This window comes from Lissotriton helveticus, chromosome 6 (genome assembly GCF_964261635.1).
Source record: "Lissotriton helveticus chromosome 6, aLisHel1.1, whole genome shotgun sequence".
Classification (NCBI taxonomy): Eukaryota; Metazoa; Chordata; class Amphibia; order Caudata; family Salamandridae; genus Lissotriton; species Lissotriton helveticus.
Genome location: NC_136067.1, coordinates 514,014,292 through 514,042,283, shown reverse-complemented (window position 1 = coordinate 514,042,283; position 27,992 = coordinate 514,014,292).

Genomic DNA, 27,992 nt, shown 5'->3' with positions numbered 1-27,992 from the left:
ATTCGTCAAGTGGGGGCTGAGAAAAATGGGGGGTCCAAAATGTGTTTTCCCCATGTTATTTTCCATAGGACGATTAAACACGGCTACAGCCCGAACGGCTGAACGGAATTACAAGAAATTTGGCAAAATTGTAGAGTCTGAATCGCATATCACGCTTTTGCTCAAATGGTGTAAATCGATCCAGTAGTTCCTGAGAAAATCAAAAGAAAAAAAATATATATATCTATAAGCGCGCACCTTGCGCGCACTGGTTCGCAAATTGGGTGTGCGCAAGCGGAATTCTGATTTGCTGTTAGACGTCTGTCAACATTCCAATCGGTCGAAATCAGGAAGTGTTGGCCACCATTTTGTGTCCGAGACAGAAGAGAGCAGAAAACAAAAAAGGAAAAAATCGCGGGGTGCGCGCACGTTGCACGCACCCCGAGGCAAAAGTGAGTGAAAAATAAAAGTGGAGAACATGAAAAGGGGGCAGGGTAGAGATTCCCTGACCCCCTAGGCCGTCTCAGGGGGTCCCTGAAGGACCCCGAAGGTCCCCCCCAAACTTTTTTTTTTTTTTAAATCGCGAGGTGCGCGCACGTTGCACGTGCCCTCGAGGCAAAATTCGCGAGGTGCGCGCACGTCAGAAAAAACAAACAAAAAATACAGTTGAGCCGTTGTGTTCATTGAGTGTTTTTTGTACCTGCAAGTAAGTACCGATTAAGCATGGGCGGATTTCACGGATCCACGATCCGCGAATTTTGCGGATTTGCGCATTGTTGATCCGCAAAATCCACGGATTTGCGGATTTGCGGATTGCGCTCGTGAAAGTCAAGGATGCAAAGGCCTCTATCCAGCATCACAGCTGATTTTCGACGGTAGATTGGGAAGAAAACACACCTTCCCAGCCTCGACAATGCTCACGATTGTTTTTGGGCTGATTTATGCATCACTGAATTTGAGCTTCAACTGTCCATCATAGTGGGTAAATGGCGGGAAGACGGTGCACACCGCGAGTGTGTGAGCGGGACCAAACGTGCGGGGATTCCATGCGAGTCCATGCCTCTTGTGTGTATAAAAGGTCAGAGACCGATCAGAGCAGCAGATAAGGAGAAGGAAGCTCCTGGTCACAGGAACAGCACGGCGATTGCGGTGTCCCTTGAGTGAGCTGCTGTCCATCATCCTGTAACTATTTTAGGATGGCGCCGGCAAGCTGTCAGCTCCATCCTAAAATAGTTACTAAGTTAGCTTCAACAGGAAGCACTAATAGATAAAATAAAGCAGGTGCCTGAGGAAGCACTAATAGATAAAATAAAGCAGGTGCCTGAGCACCTGCTTTATTTTATCTATTAGTGCTTCCTGTTGAAGCTAACTTAGCTGACTTAGTAACTATTTTAGGATGGCGCTGGCAGCTTGCCGGCGCCATCCTAAAATAGTTACAACTTCAAGCTTGAAGGCTTGAACTTTTGCCCCCCGAATCCGCCGCTCGCGTATTCGCGGATTTTCGGAAAATCCGTTGGAGTTCGGGGATTGCGGATTTACCGAAAATCCACGAAATCCGCGAGCAGAGCGGATTTGACGCTCATGCTTAGTACCGATGCAGAGTCTAAAATTCAAGAGGAAGACTCTGTTTCCCTCATCTGTGAAATGTACACCGTTTCCTCTATAAATGCCTTGCATGTTGTAACGCAAGTTGTTGTGGTATATAGAACCCATACCATAGTCTCTGAGGAAAGCAGAAACAGACTTATTCACATGTTTCCTTGCCATCTCAGTCTGTGGACAATATTGGTTGGACCAGTTCCATTTTTGCCTTTGGCATATATTAGAATATACAAAGGCAGTTTGTGGAAAAAGTGACATCAATTACCCAAAGGTGTCCTTTAAAAGCATTTCCAGACCTACCCCAGTCAAAGTGCCTAGGTCATTGCCACCACAGTGCACAATTATGAGGTCAGGGTGTGGGAGATGCAAAAAGGATTTTACCAATGACATCAATTGGTGACATCTCAATCCTCTCTGGCCAATCCACATAATATCCACATTTGGTAAGTCAAGGTTGAGAAAGCATCTATTTGCTGCATACCTTTCACTCCAGAAAATATAGCTGTGTCCTTCAATCCACACTCTAAGCATCTTGAAGGGAGATCTGGTTGTACTCAGATGGGCTCTGGAAATTAAATGGCAGTTTGAAAAGTAGTAGTTTAGAAGAAAATGTGGATGAGATTCAGTGCACTTGAAAAAGAATAAATGATTGGTGGTTTCTGTAAATTCAACATTGAAAACTAGGGAGTGCTGTTTCACATTTTAGGACAGTGCAGTAGGGTTGTATGACGTTACAACGCATACTTTTACAATGCACACCTTTACAACGCATTTTTTACAACGGAACATCCATTATAACTCTGAAATAGCACTCCCAGCAAGACTCTCTTTCACTGTAGTAGTCACTTTACGGTATTGCAAGCCATACTGTCATGTGTCTAAGATCACAGTGTGACTCAGAATTCATTTCAGAAAAATGTGGCAGAATAAATTGCTTAGTTGATGTGTTTTTAAATTATGGGAATACATTTAGTCATGGAGTGAGTCAGTCCATAGGACAGTTAGTGCTATAAAGTCCAAAGCAGCATGTGTTTCCAGGCTTCTGAATTCCTAAATAGTCTTCATGCTGTGTAATAAAGATCCTGGGTGTGCTGTAGAAATTGCATACCAAATCTCTCTGTAGCATGTAGAAATCATTTTGCCATTCAGTAAAATGATTACTACAGTGAAAGAGAGTCTTGCTGGGAGTGCTGTTTCAGATTTTAGGACAGTGCAGTAGTGTTGAAAGAGTTTAGCAGCTTTTGATAGCGATGGTGTATTAGGGTTTAGGACAGTGCAGTGCTGTTCAGGCAGTATAAGGGGTCAAGGTGGGACTGAGAATATAGAAATGAAAATACACTGAAATGATTACTACATGCTACAGAGAGAGTTGCTATGGCATTTCTTCAGCACACACTGGATCTCTATTACACAACATGAAGACTATTTGGGAATTAAGAGGCCTGACACCCATGCTGCATGGATTTTTATAGCACAACATGTCCTAAAGTCTGACTCACTGCATAAGTACATGTATTCCCATATTTTTAAACACATCAAGTAAGAAAATTATTCTGTCACAATTATCTGAAATGTATTTGTATTTGTATTTTGTAATTAAATTTATAAGGCGCACAGCTACCCACATGGGGTCTCCAGGCGCCGCTTGAAATAGCGCGAAGGTAAAACTAGCAGTTATCATTGAGGGAAGAGCCAGGTTTTAAGGTCTCTGCGAAATTTCATCAAAGATGTCTCAAGTTTCAGTGTGACCGGGAGAGAATTCCACATCCTGGGAGCCACACAAGAGAAGGAGCGTCCACCCATTCTCATCAGTTTGAAACGCGGGATCAAAAAGTTTCCTTGAGATGAAGATCTGAGAAGGCGAGATGGGGAATATTGTTGGACGAGAGACTGTAGGTAGGCCGGAGCCAACCCTTGCTTGATCTTATGCATAAAGCAGAGGGCTTTAAATTTGACTCGGCTTTCAATACGGAGCCAGTGAAGGTCTTTGAGAAAGGGGGAGATGGAAGATCTTCACGGGACTTTGCAAAGAAGGCTAGCAGCCGAGTTCTGGACAAGCTGGAGTTTCCTCTGAATCTCCAAGGTGACTCCGAGGTAAAGCACGTTGCCGTAGTCCAGGCGAGAGGTGACCAAAGCCTGGACCACAGTGCGCCTTGTCGAGACTGGGAGCATCCAGAGGATTTTCCGAAGCCACCCTAAGATGGAAAAGCAGGTGGCCGCCACCTTGACCACTTGTTGCCGCATGGAGAGCGAGTCATCCAGAAAAAAGCCAAGATTTCGTACCTGCGTAACTGGGAGGGGTGGAGAACCCATTTCCGACGGCCAGTGTTGGGGGCTCCAGAGGTGTTTATGCTTGCCCAGAATGACCACCTCCGTCTTGTCTCCATTCAATTTCAGGAGGTTCGCCTGCATCCACTCTGCCACTCGGCTGAGTCCTTGTTTAAGAACAGATGAAGTACTTGATTCAGCCGAGGAGAGGGAGAAAATGATCTAAGTATCATCTGCGTATGAGTAGAGGGAAAGACCAGCGCCTTCCACGATGGTTGCCAGGGGCCTCACATAGATGTTAAAGAGCATAGGGCTCAGTGAGGACCCCTGCGGTACCCCATGCGCAGATGAACGGACAGAAGAAGAGGAGCCAGAGGAAACAACCTGAAATGAACGGCGGCTTAAGAAAGAGGACAGCCAGGCCAGAGCAGGACCAATCACCCCGGCCGCTTTCAGTGCTTTCAAAAGGATAGGGTGCGAAACCGTATCAAATGCGGCGCTTAAGTCTAAAAGAATAAGCGCCGAGGTATCGCCCTGATGGAGACGAGAGCGTAAATTCTCAGTGACCCCCAAGAGGGGTGTCTCTGTGGAGAAGTGGGAACGAAACCCAGACTGGGACGGATGTAAAAATCCTGTAGTCTCCACATGAGAAGTGAGATGTATATTAATGTGCCTCTCCAGGATCTTTAAAAACATAGGCAGCAAGGAGATGGGCCGGAAGTTAGCAAGCGTCTTGGGGTCAGCGCCAGTTTTTTTTAGGAGTGGAACCACCATGGCTCTTTTCCATTCATCCGGGACAATGGATTCCCGTAGTGAAGAATTCAAGAGCTCAGCAATGACTAAAAGTAGGTCAGGAGATAGCTGTCGAAGGATATCCATAAGAATTGGGTCCAGGGGAAAACCTGAGTTTACCTTAGCCATGCAGGCGAGAAACGAGTTCTGATCTAACAGAGGCGACTCCGAGATCTGTACTTCCGGAGATGGAGATCCCAATATATCTAGAGTGGGGGAGTCAGGAGGAATTCTAGGGGGAGCCGATGAAAGGGAGTTATAGATAGTTTCGACTTTAGATATAAAAAAGTCAGCTATTTCATTGCATTCAGATTCCCCTAAAGCAGGTGGAGTGGGGGAAATGTTCGAACCTGCTAACTTCTTTACCATTGAGAAGAGAGCTTTCGGCCGATTAATGGCCCTTTCGATAGACTCCGAGACATAGAAGGCTTTCGCCTTTCTACTGGCTCGGTGGTACTGCCTGAGTGCTTATCGATTCAGAAAAGGGGGTGGTGATGAACAGAGTGCCTGAATTAAGCAGACCACTCTTACCCAGTCCAAAGATCAGGGCTTGATCCATCACCGTTTTTTAGCTCACTGCACCATCCCAGCTCAGAACTTGGCTATATGCAAGTTAGTCTGTTCCTGTCCCAGTGCATGATGGGAACAGGGCAACTCTGTAGCTGCCCATGGTGCCAGAGAAAGGCATTTCCTTAGCAGTCTCGACGAGCAGAGTAAAGTAAATGGCAAAGTGATCGGACCAATCAAGGGGGAGAGCAGGAGAGGTGCAATCAAGCGGGATGTTAGATATAACAGGATCGAGTAAGTGACCAGCCTGATGGGTAGGACCTTGATTGCGTAATGTTAGATTAATGGCCTCACAGTCAGATAAGAACTTTCTAGATGGAGGGTCAGATCCCCCAGAATGGTGAAATTGGCTGACTTCATAACATAAGGGGCTACTCGTTCGGCAAACGATGATAGCCACTGAGTGGATTTATCACAAGGGCGGTAAATGAGCATTCCCGACAATGTCAGTTGGGGGGTGACCGCTAGTTTGAACAGTGCGGCTTCGCAGTCCGGAAATGAGAGAGCTTCCAGTTGACAGGAGTAGATAACCTTAAAAATAATCGCTATCCCGCCACCTTTCCCAGTATCTCTGTCTTGTCTAACTATGACACACGCTGGCCACATCTGGCCCGGAACTGGCATGAAGCCAGGTTTCCGTTAAAAACAAAGCATCTGGCTGGGTGGAGGTTAGTAAGATAAAAATATGGTCTCTGTTTTTTGGCAGAGATCGACAGTTGATGCTCCAAAACTTACAAGATGGAGTTGATGGCACTAAAGGCACAGTGTTGCGAGTAAATTCAAAGTTACAGTGTGAACATTTCACCAGATCTTTAGTCAAGTAGTCGAGTGGTACACAAAAGGGAGAGCGACCACCAAAACGGCAAAACTCCTCAGCTGAATACGAAGCTGGGCAACGGATTTCGGGCTCACTTTGGGCAGAGTTCCTGGCCGCTGGGCGCCTCAGGGCGCGGACGGGCGCAGATGGGCTTGCCTTTGGTGCGCCTTTGGCGCTCCGTCGGCGCGCCCGCTGCGCCTGCCTGCTGCGCAGTCGGGACCTGGTAATCATTTTATAGGCGAAGGGGGAGGGCGAGAGGCATCCAGCAGCTGGTCTGCTACCTTGCCGTACACCCAAGATGGCATCCACCCCTGTCTCCTGCCGCGTCAGCGCCTAGTCGGCTGCGTGGGGAGCAGGGTTCAAGATATGGCGAGGGAAGGTAGGTAAAGTGGCTGAAGGGAGATAAACACACGTAAAACATGCAGCGAGTCTAAAACCCCCGGCTTTCCGCCTCAGGGGAGAGTGATAGCACTAAATCTTGTGCGCGCGCGCTACAGCGCAATTTAAATATCCTGGAGGGCGGGAGGCAGCCAGCAGCTGGTCCGCTACCTTGCCGTACACCCAAGATGGCGTCCACCCCTGTCTCCTGCCGGGTCAGCGCCTAGTCGGCTGCACGGGGAGCAGGGTTCAAGATACAGCGAGGGAAGGTAGGTAAAGTGGCTGAAGGGAGATAAAATTCTAAATACAACAGAAATAACTAACACAAGTAAAAAATGCAGCGAGTCTAAAACCGCCCGGCTTTCCGCCTCAGGGGAGTGTGATAGCACTAAATCTTGAAAAGAATACTTACTCACAGTGTGATCTTAGACACATGACAGTACCCCTTAAAATTCAGTAAAATTATTACTACAGTGAAAGGTGTTCTTGCAGGTAGTGCTGTTTCAGGGTTTAGCGCAGTGCAGTGGTGTTCAAGCATTGTTCTAAACTCAGAATTATCAGTCCCCCCCTTGAACCTCCACAGTGCCTGAACACCACTGCACTGTCCTAAACCCTGAAATACCATCCCTAGCAAAACCTGCTAAACTCTTTCAACACTACTGCACTGCTGTAAACCCTGAAACATAATTTTCAGTAAATGCCCCTATAATGTTCAAACACCACTGCACTGTCCTAAACCCTGACACAGCACTCCCTGCATGATCTCCTACACTGTCCGAACTCTGCTGCTGTGCCTTAAAATTACTTATGGAGTGAACCAGACTTAACAACATATATTGCTTCTAATTGCTATGTAGTATGCTAGTAGTGGTCTACAATTGTAAAAAAAATAATTAAATGTGTTTTTTTTCTTCACCTTAGGAACACCTTGTTCTCCTCTTATCAACAGAGGATTCCACAACTGTTTGACGTTTCAAATTTCTTTTAATTCATCATTGTTCAACGAATGTTAGTTCAAAGTATTTTTAGTCATTAGTTTCACTCATTAATGAGCATGAGTGACATGTTAATCCATGAGACATCATTATAATTCATAATGTCCAATGCATTTCGGGCTGTAGAATAAGCCCTTCATCAGGGAATAATGCTGTAACAAGAAATAATAATACATCACCATCTTACACTTAACCTTACAAAGTTCATTCAGATAGCCATCTTACATTTGTCAAAATATCTGTCATTGTACACGAGGCCTGAAGTATTTACTTAAACCTACATGTGAAAATGCAATTAAAAATGAGTTGTTGCTGGTGCCTCTTTCTCTTTCTCTCTTTCTAGTTCTGATGCACAACAAGCCACTGATTCTGAACCCAACATACAACCGGTTGCTCGTGTTCAAACACAACAGAGTCATTTTTTAGACCAGGGTCAGTCACAAAAAGGAGACCCAGGAGAGGCCAGAACAAAAGAACTAGAAAGAGAGAAAGAGAAAGAGGCACCAGCAACAAGGAGCACCACAGGCTCCAAGAAGGAACTGAAGAAAACTCCAAAGACCAACTAGTGATCAATATCAGTCAGCATCAGTTAAATCAGCACGAATTACAACTGCTACAGAAAGGTACATCCTTTGTACCTACTTTCACAACGGATCAGTTGGAAGTAGAGGTCAGCTTTTACAAGCTCATGCGGAAACTACCGCTACGCCATTTTTTTGACAACGTCCTGCCAAAATCGACCACATTGGAAAAGGATCAGCTACTAGGACTAAGACCAAGTAGTTCTTTTCAAGCTCCCATCAGTCACAAAACGATTGATATGTTTGAGAAAATGGTGAAACAGGACCTCAATAAGTTCAAATATCAACGACACACAAACAGGAATATCACTCAGAAGGATTTGGATACCCTGAAAAAGCTATCACACAATGACAAAATAATCTGCACCAAAGCAGATAAAGGCGGTGCAATTGTGATAATGGATCGAGAACAACATGAATTGAAAGTTATGGAACATGTGAATGACACAAACACCTACATGAGACTTGAACAGAATCCAACCATGGAATTTTCCAAAAACTTGAAGGAAATTGTGGACAGAGCACATGAATTAGGAACAATAAACGACAGAACAAAAAAATTTCTATTGAAAGAGAACCCGAAAAGTCCTATTCTAAACATGGTTCCTAAAATCCACAAAAACTTATTAGATCCTCCACTAAGACCAATTGTGTCCACCCGAAACAGCATGCATGAACCAGTAGGACAACTACTGGACAAATATCTACAACCCATAGTCAAAAAAATGGCAACATACGTAAAGGATACCACAGATTTCATCATGAAACTTGAGACTATCAAACTGGATCCTGAGGAAAACATAATCTTATGCACAGCCGATGTAAAGTCACTATACACCAGCATACCACACTCAATGGGTATAGAAGCTATAGAGAACGCACTAACCAGCACAGACCTTGATGTGGACTTTCAAACATTTCTTATGGAACTGATGCTTTTCTCTCTCTACCAAAGTTACTTCAAACACAATGACCAATGGTATTTACAACTGGTTGGGACAGCAATGGGCAATTCGGCCGCGCCGGTCTATGCAAATCTCTTTATGAAGTTCTACGAAGAGAAACATATGCAACGAACTATGGATCAGAAACTTAAAAACCTTCATCCGATACATAGATGACATTTTCATTTTGTGGTCCAGCACGAAAGAAGAATTATAAAAGGCTCTCACTCAATTCAATCAAATAGATGAAAGGATCCAACTAACCTGGGAAATGTCAGATACCACCATTTCATTTTTAGATGTGAAAATCATTCGTACCAACAAGGGCCTTGAAACCGATCTACACACCAAGAGCACAGATCGTAACAACATGCTACACTACAGCAGTTTCCATGAGCACAATCTAAAGAAATTCTTACCATTTTCTCAGATGGCCAGAATCAAAAGGATAACGTCAGAACCTAACACGCTACAAAAAAGGTTAAATGAGATGGAAGATAAATTCAAACAAAGAGGATACCCACAACACATTTTGGAAGAATCCAAACGGAAAATTGATCTAAAAGACAGAAGCTCACTACTACAACCTAGTCAAAAGAATGAGCAAACGAGAATAGTTGCCATTTCCAAATTCTCAACAACAAGTTACAAATACAAAAAGACTATCCTTAAACATTGGCAAATGCTTATGCTAGAACCTGATTTCAACCAGAGCTTCAAAGAACCTCCACTATTTGCGTTTACGAGATCAAGGAATCTAGGGGAAATGATTCAACCCAGTACCTCTACTTTTGAAATTTACCATGGAACCAGACCATGTTACAACTGCGGACACTGCAATAATGTAATAAAAGGAAACAAAATTAATCATCCCATGAAAGGACAGGAAATCAAGTTAAGAGTTAATGCCACCTGTGATTCATCTAACATCATATATGCCCTCAAGTGCCCATGTGGCAAACTATACATCGGCAAGACCGAACGCAAAATGAAAGTAAGACTCACTGAGCACAAATCGAATGTACGGCTGAGGAATGCAAAATCGACTGTTGCAATGCATTTCATGGAAGCTAAACACAGCATTGCCCAACTGAAGTTTATGATTCTAGAAACCATCAACAAAATAGAAGGAAGAGACAATACCAAATACATACTACAAAGAGAGAATTATTGGATTTTTAAATTGTGTACGCATAAGCCATATGGTTTGAATGAAAGAAGTGAATTTTCATGTTACCTATGAATTTCATCTCATAGTGTGAATTTGCCCTTGTGTTTTCCAGCTTGGTTCTCCTGCTTAGCACCAATTATACCCATGACAGCGTTCATTTCAATGTAACTCTCCGATAGCACATCACTCTCAAGCACGTCTCTGCACAGACTACTGTTTTAAATATACCGGTTCGAGACCACATGCTCTCGATCACCATTTTAGTTTTCTCCGTTTTTTTACACATATTTTTCAGTTGCCCTTATCAACTTTCTTTGATGCTCATATAATTGTTATCTTAAGCCTTTCCTTTTTTGGTGACACGATTGAAGCCAGCAATGATAACGAGTCGCATTTATCCAAAGTTCGATAGTCTTTCTTTTAACCTCAGTAATCACGTGACCGGGATCGCGTTTTAAGTAACTAACTAACGGCAACAATGTTGCAGTGAGAAATCTCTAACTTGTCGAGAACACTGACCCCTTGCAGAGCCAGCATTCTCGCCCTCGACCAAACCCGTCTCACCGAGCACAAGGTTAGTGTATTCACTGAAACTCACCCGCCACGCTGCATCTCACATACCACGTTGAATCATTTTAAAACAATCCGCGCTTTTCTTTTTTGCAAACAGCCCAGCTACACTGGTCGAACAGACACCAGAAATATTCAACAGACATGTAAGTTCCCCAAACTCATTTTTAATTGCATTTTCACATGTAGGTTTAAGTAAATAATTCAGGCCTCGTGTACAATGACAGATATTTTGACAAATGTAAGATGGCTATCTGAATGAACTTTGTTAGGTTAAGTGTAAGATGGTGATGTATTATTATTTCTTGTTACAGCATTATTCCCTGATGAAGGGCTTATTCTACAGCCCGAAATGCATTGGACATTTTGAATTATAATGATGTCTCATGGATTAACATGTCACTCATGCTCATTAATGAGTGAAACTAATGACTAAAAATACTTTGAACTAACATTCGTTGAACAATGATGAATTAAAAGAAATTTGAAACGTCAAACAGTTGTGGAATCCTCTGTTGATAAGAGGAGAACAAGGTGTTCCTAAGGGGATGGTCCCAGTGACTCACTGGTACCACATTCTAAGCTTTAATTTGGCGTTTTTAGGGGTATCTACGCCACCCAAGGTGAACCCAACCGGATGAATTTTCATTTAAAGGCTGTGCATCCATCCTAATAACAATTTCTTTTTTTTCTTCACAACAGATTTTAATTATTTACAGAAAGAAAAACCAATATGCCGTCTAAAAGTGAGAGAAGATAAAGATATAAACAGACATACATTTCCAAGAAAAAAGAAATACAAGATTTATCTAAAGAGCTATGTCTGGAAAAAACAAAGAAAGCTCCTGGTAAGTCAACAAAGGATTTTATAAGGAAAATAACACAATTTAAAAAAACTGTGGACAATCAGAAAAAAAATATATATCTGTAACTACAAAGAAAAAACTGAAAAAAACGACAAATGATGTAAAAGTATGTGGGAAACATAGACTTTATTGTAATAGACGAAAAAATTAGTTTGTTGAGATTCGGAAGCAAATGTTTCGTAACAGAATTGTTGTAAATGTATTAAAAAATTTAAAGAATTGTAAAAGAAAAACAGCTTTTTATAAGAAAAAAACATATACAGACAATTGTAGACAAAGCTTTTGAATAAAAAAAAAACTTTGCTTTAGTAATCAGTAGGATTCGAACACTAGATAAGCCAATCAATGTTATGAAGGTCAATAGTAAGTGGAAAAGACTAATTAATAGAACTAATTTTTGTAATGTTTTTTCTGGAGAATGGAAACATAGTTCAAGTTTGAGCCGTTTTTTAATGAAGAGAGTTACTTTCAGAGTAATTTATTTATTTATTTATTTATTTTATATTCTTATAAAGCGCCAGATTAGACTCCCGAAGGGGTATCTCCGCGCTATTGCTGTGCCACAAGTTTGTGCTAGTTACGAGAGTGTGGTTAGTACAGGGTGCAGAAGCTGAGAAGTAATTTATTTATCAGGATACAGATACGTTTTTAAATTCTTCCGGAAACTCAGATGGCTGGAAATTGATCTGAGTTCTGGAGGCAAAGAATTCCAGAGTGTTGGGCCGGCATAAGCTAATGCACGGCCACCTTGTCTGGTCTTTTTTACTCTTGGTATCTGCAGGAGCTGCTGATGGCTGGAGCGGAGAAAACGCCCCGGGATGTAGGGCTGAAAGATCTTAATCATGTATTTCGGGCCCTCCCCTATCATGCTCTTGTGAATGGTGCATAAGGTCTTAAATTGGACTCGCTTCCTAACTGGAAGCCAGTGGAGTCTCATCAGCAGGGGACTGGAAGGGGTCCTGGCTGGAACATTCAGGACAGCCCTTGCTGCTGTATTTTGAATTATTTGCAATTTACTGAGCTGCTCCTCGTTAGCTCCGAGGAGCAGCCCATTGCAATAATCCACCCTGCTGATGACCAGAGCCTGCACGAGCGTTTTTCTGTGATGATCTGGTATATAGGGGAAGACTCGTCTCAACATCCCGATAGCCCGGAAGCAGGTGCCAGCAACCTGGTTAACATGTCCCTTAAAAGTAAGTTGCTGGTCAAAGAGCACTCCCAGGTTCCTAACAGAACTCTTGGGGGTGGGGACAGGGCCTAGCTCCACGGGCCACCAGTCAGATGACCAATATGTTGCCGCTTGTCCAAAACACATCACCTCCGTTTTCCCCACGTTGCACTGCAGACGGTTAGTTGACATCCAGTCTGCTATGGCTCTCATACCATCTGCAAAAGATCTTTTTATTGCAGATGTGAGAGTTTTAAAAGGGAAAAGGAGTTGGGTGTCGTCAGCATACGACACCGGGGTGAACCCGAAAGATCTAGCTAAGTTGGCTAGGGGTGCCACATACACATTGAAAAGTGTAGGGCTAAGGCATGAGCCTTGTGGCACTCCCTTATTGAGCTCCCTTAGCGTGGATTTGTGGGAGCCCAGCCTAACTTCTTGGACACGACCAGTCAAAAAGCTCCTCAACCAAGTCAGAGCCTCTCCCTCCACACCCACCTCACCTAGGCGGTCAAGAAGCACCGTGTGAGACACCGTATCGAAAGCGGCGGAAAGGTCCAACAGCACCAGAATCAAGGAGCTGCCCTCATCCAGTGCCATTCTGATGTTATTGGTCACTGTCTGAAGGGCTGATTCTGTGCTGTGGTTTGGCCTGAACCCAGATTGTGAGTAGTCCAGGCCCTCCGTCGCTTCCAGATGTTGAGAGAGATAGGTGTTCACGTGCCTCTCTGTAACCTTACCCAGGTGAGGCAGGAGGGAGATAGGTCGTAAATTGGACAGGTCTGTCCAAGGAGAGGATGCCTTTTTCCGAATCGGGTTCACCACCGCCCTTTTCCAATCTGCAGGGACCTGGCCTTTAGTTAGGGAGATGTTAATCACATCCAACATATGCGGGCTCAGGATAGAGATCATGGGGCCGACCATTTTAGTTGGAATAAGGTCATTAGGCGACCCAGATTTAATATGGCTGCAGAAGAAGAGGAGCTCTGTGTTGGTAATCGGAGGAAAAGATGAAAGGGTGGATTTATTACTGGATACCGGTATTTGAGGATGAGGGTGGCCTGTATTGGAAATTATTATAGCATCATTTGCTGCCACTATTTTTTCATAGATATTCTCTATTTTCTCCTCAAAATATCTCGAGACTTTATCACATAGATCTTGTGAGAAGTCCTCAGAGCTATCACAGGCAATCGGCTTAATAAAATTCTGCAGAATGTTAAAAAGCTCCTTAGAGCAGTTGCCAGCCTGTGCTATCTGCTGCGTTAGATGTTGCTTCCTGGCCTGCTTGATATCTTTATAATACTTGGATTGAGTATTTAAGAAGGCTACTCTACTGCTCTCGGTCTTCCCTTTCCTCCAAGCTTTCTCAGCTCGTCTGCAGTTTTGCTTAGCTACCCTTAGTTCGTGAGTATACCAGCTGTCTTGTTTAGACACTGGATATTGTTTGTGTTTTTTTAGTGGGGCTACAATGTCAATAGCAAGCTTGATAGAGGCATTGAGCTTAGTTAAAGCCATATCAGCAGTGTCAGTTGCTGAGATTTCTGGATTTCTCCAGAATTCCTGGATTTTATTGGCAGTGACTTTATGCCACTCTCGTCGCCAGATAGGGGGAAGAGGAGCATTCTTAACAATTTTTGCAGGGGTAACCAAAGAGAATTCAAGCATGGAGTGATCTGTCCATGCTATTTCTTTTGCCCTAGAAAAATTAACTTTAGCACAATTACTAAAGAGAAGATCTAACGTGTGTCCTCCTTTATGGGTGGGTCCGTGATTCTGTAATTCCAGACCTAAGTTGGCCAGGTCTGTAATCAGGGCAGTGGGATCAGAGTGTGTAGGTATATCAACATGTGTGTTGAAGTCTCCCAGAAGAAGGAAATCTTCTTTGGATTTAATGTGAGGGGCCAAGGTTTCTTGAAGAAGAAGAGCGAAATTCATGTTAGTGCCTGGGGGTCGGTATACCAAAGCACCTTTCCAGGTGATATGATTGGTTAGAGTGAGTTTAAAAATCATCATTTCTAACTGAGGGTGCATGTGCTGCTCACTTATAGTAACTTTTATACACTCCTTATGTATGATAGCAAGGCCACCTCCGGTTTTTATTTCTCGGTCTAGATGTTGAATTTTGTACCCAGCAGGGATCCCCATGACAATGGCAGTAACTGTATGAGGCTTTAGCCATGTTTCGGCCAGGAAACAGATGTCAGGTTGCATAGAATAGATTAAATCCCACACTTGATGTTGGTGCTTAGGTAGTGACCGTACATTAAAAAAAAACTCTTGAGACCCGAAAGAGGGGGTTTAGGAGCCGAGGGGGGAATACTGTTTCGGGATAGACTCCGACATTGCAGACAGGAGAAACCTCCCTCTACCCGGTGCCATGGAATGTTAGTACTACATGACCAAGCAGGTCTGAGGGTAAGAAGCATTTGGGCCGAGTAGCTAATTATCCGTGTGCCCTTACCGGTCAGAGCTCGTTGGGTAGGGTCAGAGTCCATCGCCCCTCGCCCCGTCCTGTCGCGGACGGGCGCAGACGGGCTTTTCTTCGGCGCTTCTTAGGCGCGCTCGAGGGCGCCCCCTGCGCGCAACCGCTGCGCGCTTATGGGAAGGACGTGGCTAAATAGCCCGGAGTGAGGTAGCCACTAGAGCGCTAACCTCAACTCCGGGAAACCGGAAGTGCTGTCTGCCTGGCTCTTGCCTGTCCGCCCTCCGCACAACGGCACTATTGCCGGGTCGGAACGAGGCGGGCAGGCGGCAAGATTGAGCCCAGGAGATTTAGAGGGAGAGAAGCAGTTTTGAAATTGAACACGTGAGTCTGTCCTATTAAAATTACAAATATACAGTTTAAAATAATGCAGACTCTAGAATCAGTCCGCTGGTAATGGCGCTTCTGGCAGCCCCCTGTATTTACCACTGTTGGATGAGGTAACAGACGCTCTCTAGCACAGCAGTGGGTCTGGGGGACACTGCCACCGTCTCCCTACCGCGCTGGCTCGAGGGTCAGGACGGCCTAAATAGCCCGGAGTGAGGTAGCCACTAGAGCGCTAACCTCAACTCCGGGAAACCGGAAGTGCTGTCTGCCTGGCTCTTGCCTGTCCGCCCTCCGCACAACGGCACTATTGCCGGGTCGGAACGAGGCGGGCAGGCGGCAAGATTGAGCCCAGGAGATTTAGAGGGAGAGAAGCAGTTTTGAAATTGAACACGTAATGATTTGTTGCATGCAGTTGACACCAGTGGTTGAGCTTATGAGGTTAAGAATGGTAGACTGATTGAAAAAGAGAAAATTCTCCCTAGAAATGCAGAAGAGGTGTTAGCTGATGAAGTTTTAGGGAGACGTCCTAAGGCTCCAGTGTACACTTGGAATTGTAGTAGTATTTATAGTGTACGACAGGATTCAATTGATTTTTTTCGCAATTTTTTACGTAAGTGAATTTGTGAATTTGTGAGGGTATTTGTAGAGCGCAACGGTCGCTCCGAAAGGAGCATCTTGGCGCTAAATTTCCCGGTAGAAGATTAGATAATATCCTAGAGAGAGAAGAAGTTATATGGCGGCTTTGGTGTAGTCATCTTTTAGGTTGTAGATCCAGGTTTTTAGTAATTTTCTAAATTGTTTTTCATGGGTTTGGAATCTCAGATTTTTGGGCATGAGGTTCCAGGCTTTAGAGGCCAGGTGGTGTAAGGTTTTGCCACCTTTTGTCTTCAAGTTGAACCTGGCAGGGAGGATGAGATTATCATGGGAGGAGCGCAGAGATCTGGGAGGGTTGTAGTGGGGGAAGCGTTTAGTGAGGTATAATGGGCCGGAGCCGTTAAAAGCCCGGAAGGCGACAAGCAGCATCTTGAAGAATATTCTTTTGTGGAGAGGGAGCCAGTGCAGAGATCTTAGAGCAGCGGAGATGGACGACTTCCTGGGCAACTTTAGAACAAGGCGGGCTGCGGTGTGAAGAACACTTTGGAGTTTGTTGAGAGTTGCCTTTTTAGCTCCAGCAAGGAGACTATTACAATAATCTAAGCGTGAGATTATTAGGGCCACTGTTACCGTTTTCCTAGAGTCAAGTGGTAAAAAGTCAATGAATTTTTTCAGGGACTTAATGATTCCGAAACATCGACCCGCTGCGATCCTGACGTGATGGTCAAAGGATAGATCGGTGTCAAACAGGACACCGAGATTCCTTGCAGTGGTAACGGTCTGGGGGGGGGCGACAGAATTTTCTGGCCACCAGAGGGCTGGGCAGAAGGTGGTATTTTTTCCCATGGGGATGATCGCCGTTTTGCTGGAGTTGCATTTAAGGTGGTTTAAGTCCATCCATTGGAAGACCGCTTTCAGGCAGTTTTTGAGGTTTAGCTCAGCCTTGGTGGAATTTTTCTCCAAGGGTACGACAAGTTGAGTGTCGTCGGCATACGATGTTACAAGTATGCCGAAGGATTCTATGAGGGATATGAGAGGGATGAGGTAGACGTTGAAGAGGAGGGGGCTCAAGATGGAGCCCTGGGGAACCCCTGAGGTGACTCTCCTCTCTTGGGAGTGGAAGGGACCAAGAGCGATGGTTTGGGATCTGTCGGTTAGAAAGGATTTAATCCAAGATAGAGCCACATCGGAGATCCCTATGTCTACCAGTCTGCTAATCAGGATGGCATGAGAAATGGTGTTGAACGCCGCGGTGAGGTCTAGGAGAATGAGGACGACGTTCCTTTTTTGGTCTTGGAACATTTTTATCGAATCCGTGAGTTCTATCAGTGCCGTTTCTGTGGAGTGATTGGAGCGAAAACCAGATTGTTGCGGGTGAAGTATATTATGAGCTTCCAGATGTTTTTTGAGTTCCTTGTATACCAATTGTTCTGTAATTTTTCCTAAGGCTGGGAGAAGCGAAATAGGCCGAAGATTGGTAAGATCAGAAGGGGGTTTGTTGGCTTTATTCATCAGTGGTTTGACTATTCCCTGTTTCCACAGGCAAGGGACGAAGCCTGTGCGAAGCGAAGAATTGACAATGTTGTTAATAATAGGATTTACCACATCGATGAGGTTGTGGAGAATTTTGGGGGGACAGGGGTCGGAGGGCGACCCAGATTTGCATGCCAGGATAACTTCTCTGGTTTGGTCTAAGCTAACCGGAGAGAAATTTTTTAGAGTATATCCCGAGGTTGCTTTTTGAGGCAGATCACCTGAGATTTGGATAGCTTGGGGAGGGGGGAAATTATTTTGAATGGCGTTAATTTTTTCCTCAAAAAAGTCAGCTATTTTATTGCATAGGTCTTGGGATGGGGGTATTTCAATTTGTAATGCTTTGGGCTGGGTGAACGATTTCACTATAGAGAACAGTGTTTTTTGTTTCTGGTTGGAGTCATCGATAGCTTTGATGTAATAAATTTTTTTAGCTGATTTTATGTGGGAGTGGTAGTTTTTCCTAAGTTGAATGTATGATAGTCGGTCAGCATTATCATACGATCTACGCCATTTACATTCGGCTTTTCTACAGGAGAGATGGGATGTGGCTACGTCGGGGGTAAACCAGGGGGTATTAAATTTGGGGTTTTTGTCTGTTCTTCGGGAGCGATTAGGGGGTTCCCGTGATCTGATTTCTTGAGCAATCCATCTGTGGAAGAGATTAGCGTCGTATTCAACGTCTCCGGTGAATGTGGGGACATGAGATTGAGAAATGGGGTCGAGTACGAAGGCCTCTTGCAACTTTTCCCAGTTTACGGGGTAGTCAGGATGAGAGTAGGATTTATGGGAAGTATGTGAGTGGGAAGTTTTAATATGGAATGGGATCAGACTATGATCCGTCCATATTTGAGGGACCGGGGGTAGGGTTGTGAGAGAGGGGAAGTTGGAGCATACCCCGTCCAGTGTATGTCCAAGGGAGTGAGTGGGCGAAGTCACATTTTGCTGAAGGGTGAAAATTTCTAGGGTCTGTAGAAAGTTGTTGACCTGTTGGTCTGAATTGGACTCAAGGTGGAGATTAAAATCCCCAAGTAGGGTGAAATGAGGGTATCTAAGTAAGAGGTGACCCAGAGTATCGCTCAGTGTATCAAGGAACCTGGAGGGATTGCCGGGGGGGCGATAGATAAGTCCACCTGGAAAGGACGAGGATTCGTTAAGTTTGATTGAGAAACCAAGACCTTCAGTGTCTTTTAAGGGGTCTAGGTTAAAAGTATGACAGGTAAAACTGTCTTTTAGTATCAATGCCACTCCACCTCCTCTCCCCTTCAGTCTATCCTGTCTGAAGATGGAGAATCCCTGGGGAAGGGCAATAGCTAGGTCCGGATTGCTGTCTTCTGTTAGCCAGGTTTTGGTTATCAAGAGGCAGTCGAGGTCTGAGTCAAGGATAAGGTCTCTTATGTCTTGGCTATGTTTACACATAGAGCGTGCATTTATCAGTCCTCCTTTAAAGAGCGGTAGGCTAGCCCTGGGGAGGGGAGTGGAAGGGGGTGAATGGGCTGGGGTTATGATGGGAGACCATCGGCAGATTTTACAGTGGAACGAGCCAATGAAGTTAGCCAGATCTAGTTGTCAGGGGCAGCTGTTCTTACCGCGTAGTAGGTGAAGGTCGCTGGAAGGATAACTGATATGCGTGGTGGATTGGGCAGAGTAGCCTGCGCCTGTCGCGGTCTTAGCGCGGACGGGCGCAGACGGGCTTGCCTTAGGCGCGCCTTCAGCACGCAGACGGCGCTCCCGCTGCGCTCGTCCGCTGCGCTTCCTGTGCATACACATATCTAGCAGAGAGGGGGGTGTGGCCTAAAGGGGGCGTGGTCAGCGCGCACGCCTGGGCTGATGGCGGCCGCTGAAATGGATGTAAAGCGCGACAGCGTTCAGATCGGCTGTGCGCTGAAAGAGGAGCAGTTCTTAGCAGTGGCGCTTAGACTACAAGCAACAAAGTAAGTGACACCACACGATAATTAAAAGCAGTTTTTAAACTTCAAATCAATTAAAATATACACTCGTACCACCAGCTCCCGGCTTTCCGCCTCAGGACTGGGTAAGGAAATGGAGAGAGGCGCTAGTGTTCAGCGCTTTAGTAGTGCGATCGGGGGGCGTGGCCTAAAAGGGGCGTGGTCAGCGCGCACGCCTGGGCTGATGGCGGCCGCTGAAATGGATGTAAAGCGTGACAGCGTTCAGATCGGCTGTGCGCTGAAAGAGGAGCAGTTCTTAGCAGTGGCGCTTAGAGTACAAGCAACAAAGTAAGTGACACCACACGATAATTAAAAGCAGTTTTTAAACTTCAAATCAATTAAAATATACACTCGTACCACCAGCTCCCGGCTTTCCGCCTCAGGACTGGGTAAGGAAATGGAGAGAGGCGCTAGTGTTCAGCGCTTTAGTAGTGCGATCGGGGGGCGTGGCCTAAAGGGGGCGTGGTCAGCGCGCACGCCTGGGCTGATGGCGGCCGCTGAAATGGATGTAAAGCGCGACAGCATTCAGATCGGCTGTGCGCTGAAAGAGGAGCAGTTCTTAGCAGTGGCGCTTAGAGTACAAGCAACAAAGTAAGTGACACCACACGATAATTAAAAGCAGTTTTTAAACTTCAAATCAATTAAAATATACACTCGTACCACCAGCTACCGGCTTTCCGCCTCAGGACTGGGTAAGGAAAGTATACTAAGAAAAGTGTTAAACAGAAGATTAAGATGTTGCAAGAATTAGACCCCTGCAGAGAGAGAAAAAACGGGTTTGCAAGTTCACTCTTTGGCTTGTCTTTCTAAAAAAGTATGTCTGAGTCTTTTTCACCATTTTAGGATGTTAGCAGTGCATCATACTGAAGTGACGAAATTAGTGAGAAGGTTGAATTATGCAAAAAGTCCAGCACTAATGTTAAAAAAGTTGAACAGTGCTCTTTTGCATGGATCTGTGTTAGATGTGATCAACATTTGTGAAGAAATTGAGGTTAGTTACTTTGGTCCTGAAGAAGAAAGTGCAGAAACAGATACATTATTAGAAGAAAATGTGAAAGAAAATGTACAGAATTTTAGTACAGAAAATTTTGAGCAAGGAATTACAAGGTTTAAGGTAATTTCAGATGAAGAGCCAAACTTTTCTTGTATTTGTTGTAGACGAATGCATTATAAAAATCAGACCAGGTTAGTTGACCTATATTTAAAAAGTGAAAAGGAGAATAATAATGAGTGGAAGGAATTTGCAACTTATTTGTTGGTAGAGAATAGTTTTGATTTGGGTTCTGATCAACGTATTTGTAAATATTGTTATAATAAATTAGATGAGAATAAGATGCCTGCTAGAGCTGTTCATAATAATCTTGAGTTGGTAAATATTCCTTCTGAACTGATGGATTTAAATACTTACGAGTCCAATCACATTCAATGTGTGCATCCATTTCAGGCTATTGTTCGCATGGAGCCTAAAACAGGGAAATTGCCTCTTTCAGATTTACAGAGAGGATTAAAGGGAAGAGTTGTATATTTGCCTCTAAATTTAAAGAAAATATTGAAACCATTGGTGTAGAAAATGTGGAAGAGGAACCTCTAGGTATTCTAGTTAATGGCGTTCCTACGAAGAGTAAGAAAATCTGGCAAGAATTAGTGGATGTTAGGAAAGTGAAAAAGGCAACGTTGTATTTGGTAAAAAATAATCAATACTATAAATGTAGGAGAACAGGAAACAACTGTAGAAGAGGAGAGTGATTTGCCAACTGCACAAATTTAAAAAGTGGATGTGTCCAGAACTGAAGAAATTTATGAACATTATAGTGTGCATCCACTTCACTCTAAAGAAGTGATGGGAAATACTATTGAGTTATTTCAAATGAAAGAAGCGAAAGGAAGTCCCATTAGTGTATGAGAAGAAAGCTTGGAAGCTCGTTGCTTCCCTCAGTTATTTCCAACAGGCAAAGGTGGATGATATGATAAATTACCTGTGCAGATTCCTGCATCTGTATACCGGACATCAAGATTATACGCAGAAGATCCAAGGTTTCGCCAATGTATTCCATATTTGTTTCATCTTCTATTTGAGAATGACTTATCTGGACTTTCTTATTGCAGTGAACCATATACTAAAAAGTGGAGTACATTTGCAAAATGTTTCGGCAAAGGACTTTATGGATAAAGTCAAACAGAAAGAAACTGTTTTGGAATCTCAGCTAATTAATCTCATGGCATGTCAGCGTGGTACTAATGAGTATTGGTTCCATCGTCATGGGGACTTGAAATGTATGCTAAGAAACTTAGGAACTCCTACATGGTTCCTCACTCTAAGCTATGCAGAGTATGCTTGGGAAGATTTACTTCAATTTCTTCGAGAGGCAAATGCTGACATAGAAAATATAGAATACAAGACACCTGGAGAACTGTGCTCTTTGGATCCAGTTAATGTATGCAGGTATTTCAATCATAGATGTGAAGCTATGATGTCTTTTATCACAAACAAACAAAAATCTTCCTCTTGGAGAGGTTCCTCAGTATTTTTCCCTCACTCCCTTTCCTTCACTCCTCTTTCGTCACTCCCTCACTCTATCTCAGTTACTCCTCTTCGTTCACTCCCTCCCTCTCTTTTTTTTCCTCTATGTTTGTCTCTCATTCTCCCTCTGTCTCATTCACTCTAACTGCCTCACTCCCTCTCAGTCCCTTGCTCTCCCTCTCTGTCACTCTTTCCCTCTCTCTCCCTTACCCTTAATCTTCTTTCCTCTGTCTTTCTACCATTTCTCCGCTCTCCCTCACACACTTTCCTTCTCTCTTAATTTTATTTCTTCTCCCTCATTCTCCTTCACTCACCCTCATACCCCTTACCTAGCTGTCACTGCCCTTCATGCACCGTCACTCCCCTTCCCCCACTACACTTCCTCCTGTCTGTATCTCACACCCCTTCTCTTTTCCAGTCTCTTTCCCTCACTCTCCTTCCCTGATTGAAATCCTGACTCCCCTTCTCTCACTCCGCTTTCCTAACTCCCTCCAACCCCTCACTCCACTTCTCTCTCCCCATCTGGTCGCCCCATAGGAAAGCATTGCGGGCGACCAGATGGCCGAGGGGATCCGGGCGACCAGATGGCCGAGGGGACACGGGCGACTAGATGGCCGGGCACGAAAGGGAAGCCGTCTGAACACCCTGTGCCCCAACCAAGGAGTGAGCGGGCGCCGGGGCATGGCGGACCAGAGGCCCGGAGCCCCAGCTGGGCCCCTGCTGGGCCCCAGCCAATGGAGGCTGCCAGGGGGCCGCGACGGGCCCTTCAACCCGGGGCCCCCAGACACCTTGACGAGCAGGGGAGGCCTGCCCTGGCGCAACGGAACCCCGACCCGGGCCCTTGGCAGTGCAGCGGGCTTGGGGGACAGGGCCCAGGGCCCGAGCACCCGACCCGGGGCCGGGGCCCGGCTGGGGCCAGGCCGGGGCCCTTGGACCCAGCCGGGGCTCTCAGGCCTGGAGGCGCAGGGGAAGCCTACCCTGGGCCCTCCGGACCCCGTCCCAGGCACCCTACCACGCAGCAGGACCCAGGATGGAGCCCCGGGTGGGGAGGCCGCCCTCCCTGGGGCCCCTGAGAGCTCCTGAACCCAGCCAAGCCAGGGGAGGCTCCCCGGGCACAACGGAACCCCATCCCGGGCTTTGGCAGTGCGGCAGGCCGGGGGACCGGGCCCAGAGTCGGGGCACCCGAGCCGGGGGCCCAGCCAGGCCCCTGGCCCCTGGCCCTCTGCCGGGAGCCCGGAGGCGCAGGGGACGCCTCCCTGGGCCCTCTCAGACCCCATCCAGACCGGATCTCTCGCACTCTCGGCATGGCAAGGTCCTGGACTGTGGCACTACAGCAGCAGTTGTTGGATAGCTCAGCAGCAGCAGGTCGAGGTGATGGGTGCAGGCAGCAGTTGTTGGATAGCTCAGCAGCAGCAGGTCGAGGTGATGGGTGCAGGCAGCAGTTGTTGGATAGCTCAAGAGCAGCAGGTCGAGGTGATGGGTGGAGGCAGCAGTTGTTGGAAGCTCAGCAGCAGCAGGTCGGGGTTATGGGTCCAGGCAGCAGTTGTTGGATAGCTCAGCAGCAGCAAGTCGAGGTGATGGTCGCAGGCAGCAGTGGCTGGAAGCAGTGTACGTGTGCTGCTGAAATTCACACATTTATAGGGCCCTGAGCTCACATCAGTGGCACACGTCTGCAGCAATTGGTTTTCCCGGGATGCCTCATTCAAAATGAACCAATGACTGGCCCTGGTGTGGCGGTGCTCGGCTTCCGCTATTTTTGAATGCGCTTACGCACCCCGCGTTACCTGTTTCCATTGGCTACATGTGCACGGACCGTCACGGTCACACTCCGGAAACCGCATGTGCGCGCTACCGCGATGGTGCATTATTTGAAATTAATCACTCACTGGCGTCTCTATGGCGGAGCACGCATTCCGCGGGGGCAGGGCAGGCTAACACATACATTTGAATGTGCAAGTGGAAATGGCAGTTGGTGCCCCCCCTTACAGTCACATTGCAGCACCCACCGCAGACCGCCGGGCCTGGCAAGTCACCCACCGCTGGCCATGGCCGGTCACCCACCGCCGGGTTCTGGCCGGTCACCCACCGCCGGCCCAGGCCGGTCACCCACCGCCGGGTGCTGGCAGTGGGTGAGCGCCCTGTGCATTGAGGTCACCCTGGCATGGATGGCCCTGGCCGGTCACCCACCGCCGGGTGCTGGCCGGTCATCCACCGCCGGGTGCTGGCGGTGGGTGACCGGCCAGGGCCGGTGGTGGGTGACCGGCCAGGGCCAACAGTGGGTGACCGGCAAGGGCCAGCGGTGGGTGACCGGCCAGGGCCATCCATGCCAGGGTGACCTCAATGCACAGGGTGCTCACCCACTGCCAGCACCTGGCGGTGGGTGACTGGCCAGGGCCAGCAGTGGGTGACTGGCCAGGGCCAGCGGTGGGTGACCGGCCAGGGCCAGCGGTAGGTGACCAGCTAGGGCCGGCGGTGGGTGACTGGCCGGGCCATCCATGCCAGGGTGACCACAATGCACAGGGCGCTCACCCACCGCCAGCACCCGGTGGTGGGTGACCGGCCAGGGCCATCCATGCCAGGGTGACCTCAATGCACAGGGCGCTCACCCACCGTCAGCACCTGGCAGTGGGTGACCGGCCAGGGCCAGCGGTGGGTGACCGGCCAGGGCCAGTGGTGGGTGACCGGCAGGGCCAGTGGTGGGTGACCGGCCAGGGCTGACGGTGGGTGACCGGCCAGCACCTGGCAGTGGGGGACCGGCCAGTGCCATCCATGCCAGGGTGACCTCAATGCACAGGGCGCTCACCCACCGCCAGCGTCCGGCGGTGGGTGACCAGCCAGGGCTAGCGGTGGGTGGCTGGCCAGGGCCAGCAGTGGGTGACCGGCCAGGGCCAGCGGTGGGTGACTGGCCAGGGCCGGCGGTGGGTGACTGGCCAGCACCCGGCGGTGGGTGACCGGCCAGGGCCATCCATGCCAGGGTGACCTCAATGCACAGGGCGCTCACCCACTGCCAGCACCCGGCGGTGGGTGACCGGCCAGGGCCAACGGTGGGTGACTGGCCAGGGCCAGTAGTGGGTGACTGGCCAGGGCCGGCGGTGGTTGACCGGCCAGCACCCGGCAGTGGGTGACTGGCCAGGGCCATCCATGCCACGGTGACCTCAATGCACAGGGCACTCACCCACCGCCAGCACCCGGCGTTGGGTGACCGGCCAGGGCCAGCAGTGGGTGACTGGCCAGGGCCATCCATGCCAGGGTGACCTCAATGCACAGGGCGCTCACCCACCGCCAGCACCCGGCCAGTGAGTGACAATTTTCAAAAGATGTACCGTCGCTGTAGTGCGCACATGCGTTTGGTGGGGTGTGACCGAGACGGTCCTTGACCATGCAGCATCTGTTATGCACAATTGCAGTATCAAGGATCATCTTCTGTGTTGGGGTAGGGCATACCCGGATGGCGTGTGTACACACACACAGCATGTCTCCGCACACATGTAATGTTCATAGTTGTACATGTGTGTCAGGACATGTCCGGAATGCATCAAGAATCATTATGTCAAGTCAATGGCCCGTGTCCACGTGTGTCATTCATGTCCATTGGTTGCATGTGTGGTCATACTATTGACCTTGCCAGTGGTTAACAAAGGCCAGTGATGTGCACACAAGTTGCGTCGAATGTGCATGGCGATGTGTTGCTTCTTGGTTTTGCGGACACACGTTTCTATTTCTACACATCTACACAGTACCTCAAGGCTGTGTACCCTCATTCAGAAGCTGTTGTGAGTGTGTTGTTTGTGTGTGCAAGTAGCAATGATGGGGGTATACATGCATTCTGTGTATGCGTATGTGTGTCGCCTGTTGTGTGCCCATGCATGTCATGTGAGGATGTCCAGCATTGTAGGTGGGGTCATGGGTGCATGAAGACAAGGAGGGTGTGTTCTATGTTCATTTTGTGTGTGCACGTCCATGTGTGTCTGTCGGGACGCTTGTCCACACTTGTGCCCTCAGTCATGTGATGTTGGCTGTTCTTTCAACTTGTGTGCACGTTACATTGTACATGTTTGCACACAGGATGTTGTTTGTGGGTGAACATTGTGTGTGTAGTTAGCTGTACTGCCTTATATTTCGGTCACGTCACACATACAATCAATGTCTGCAACATGTATTATTTGTATTGTGTTAGTCAAGATGTGATAGTGTGGAACAGCTATGTGGTGTTGGTCAATTGACATCTGCTCCCATCTACTTTCACACAGGAGGGCTCCAAATGTGCATCAACCCTACACTGTACTGGAGGACATGGTTAACGAGGAGGTGATCTGCAAATTCCGGCTTGACCGACATAGATTGCAGGAGCTTGTAGCCCAATTGGCACCTCATCTGCAGCCACGCAGGACATATCAAGGAGCTATTACACCCACAGCAAAGGTGAAGGCGGCACTTCACTTCTTCGCAACAGGCACTTTCCAGTACACAGTTGGTCATGCCGGGGGGATGTCACAATCCATGTTCAGCATGGTACTGCGGGATGTTCTGAATGCCATGATGCATTACAAGGATGAATTCATCCATTTCACACGGCCGGCAGAGTTGGCTGCAGTCAAAGGGGATTTCTATGCCCTTGCCCAGATTCCACACATAGTGGGTGCCATTGATGGCACACATATTGGTCTCATTCCACCCCAGGCACGTGAACCCGTATATCGCAATCGGAAGCACTACCATTCGATCAACGTGCAAGTGGTGTGCCTGGCTGACAACATCATCTCCCATGTGTGTGCCAGATTTCCCGGGTCCGCACATGACTCCCACATCCTGCGGAGCAGCATTGTCCCCCAACTGATGGCCAATCTGCGTCAAGAACGCGTGTGGCTTGTAGGTGAGTGTACTGTGATGACTACTGTGTTGTATGTGTGCCATGCTGTTCCCACCAATCCTGGTAATGATGTATGTGTCTGTCATCCCCCCACCTAGGCGACTCTGCGTACCCGAACCGGCCATGGCTGCTAAGCCCCCTACGGAATCCTACTACCCCAGGGAAAATGCGCTATAATGAAGCCCATGGGAAGACACGTCGGGTGGTGGAACGTACATTTGGACTGCTGAAGTCTAGGTTTCGCTGCCTGGATAAAACCGGAGGGGCCCTGCCATACTCACCCGGCAAAGTATGCAGAATATTGCCTGCTGCATGCTCCACAACCTGGCCTTACACAACAATATTGAACTGATCATTGACCCTGCAGACCAACTGGTTGCTCTGCCTCCCATCGCACCCATGTCCAGTGATGAGGATAGTGCGGAGGAAGAAGGTGTGGACCAGAGGCGTGAGCTCATTGCTCGCTACTTTCCTTGAATGTGAGTAACTACCTCTTGTGCTGCTGTTCAATGCGTGACGTATGTCTGCTGGAGATGGTTGGATGTGGTGCGTGAATGCTGCCTGTTATGTTATGTTTGCACATGGGTGTGGGTCATGGTGTACGAGCAATGCTCCCTTATGTGTGTCCTGTGATCCGCTTACTTTGTGATGATTGTGGTTTATGGGATGTTGCAGTACGTTCTTTTGTGATGGTTGTGATTCAGTTTCCTGACCTGTGCTTGTTGTTCTCTATTTGTCCCTAGGTCACTCACACCGAGCCAGAATTCAAGACAACATTGATCCCTGCACCTGCTGATGACAAAAACAGAGACATACCTGTATATAAACATGGAGATCACACAGCATTGAGCGTTACAGTGAATTTTATTTACAGGGTGTGGATAAGTGTTTGTGCATATTTACAAAAAGGTGGTGGTGGGGAAGAGTGAGTTGAAAGTCATGTCAGATGAAAACACCGATGGGGACACCACATTGTGTGATGTACACCTAGACCAACAGACGTGTGACAATGCTTGGC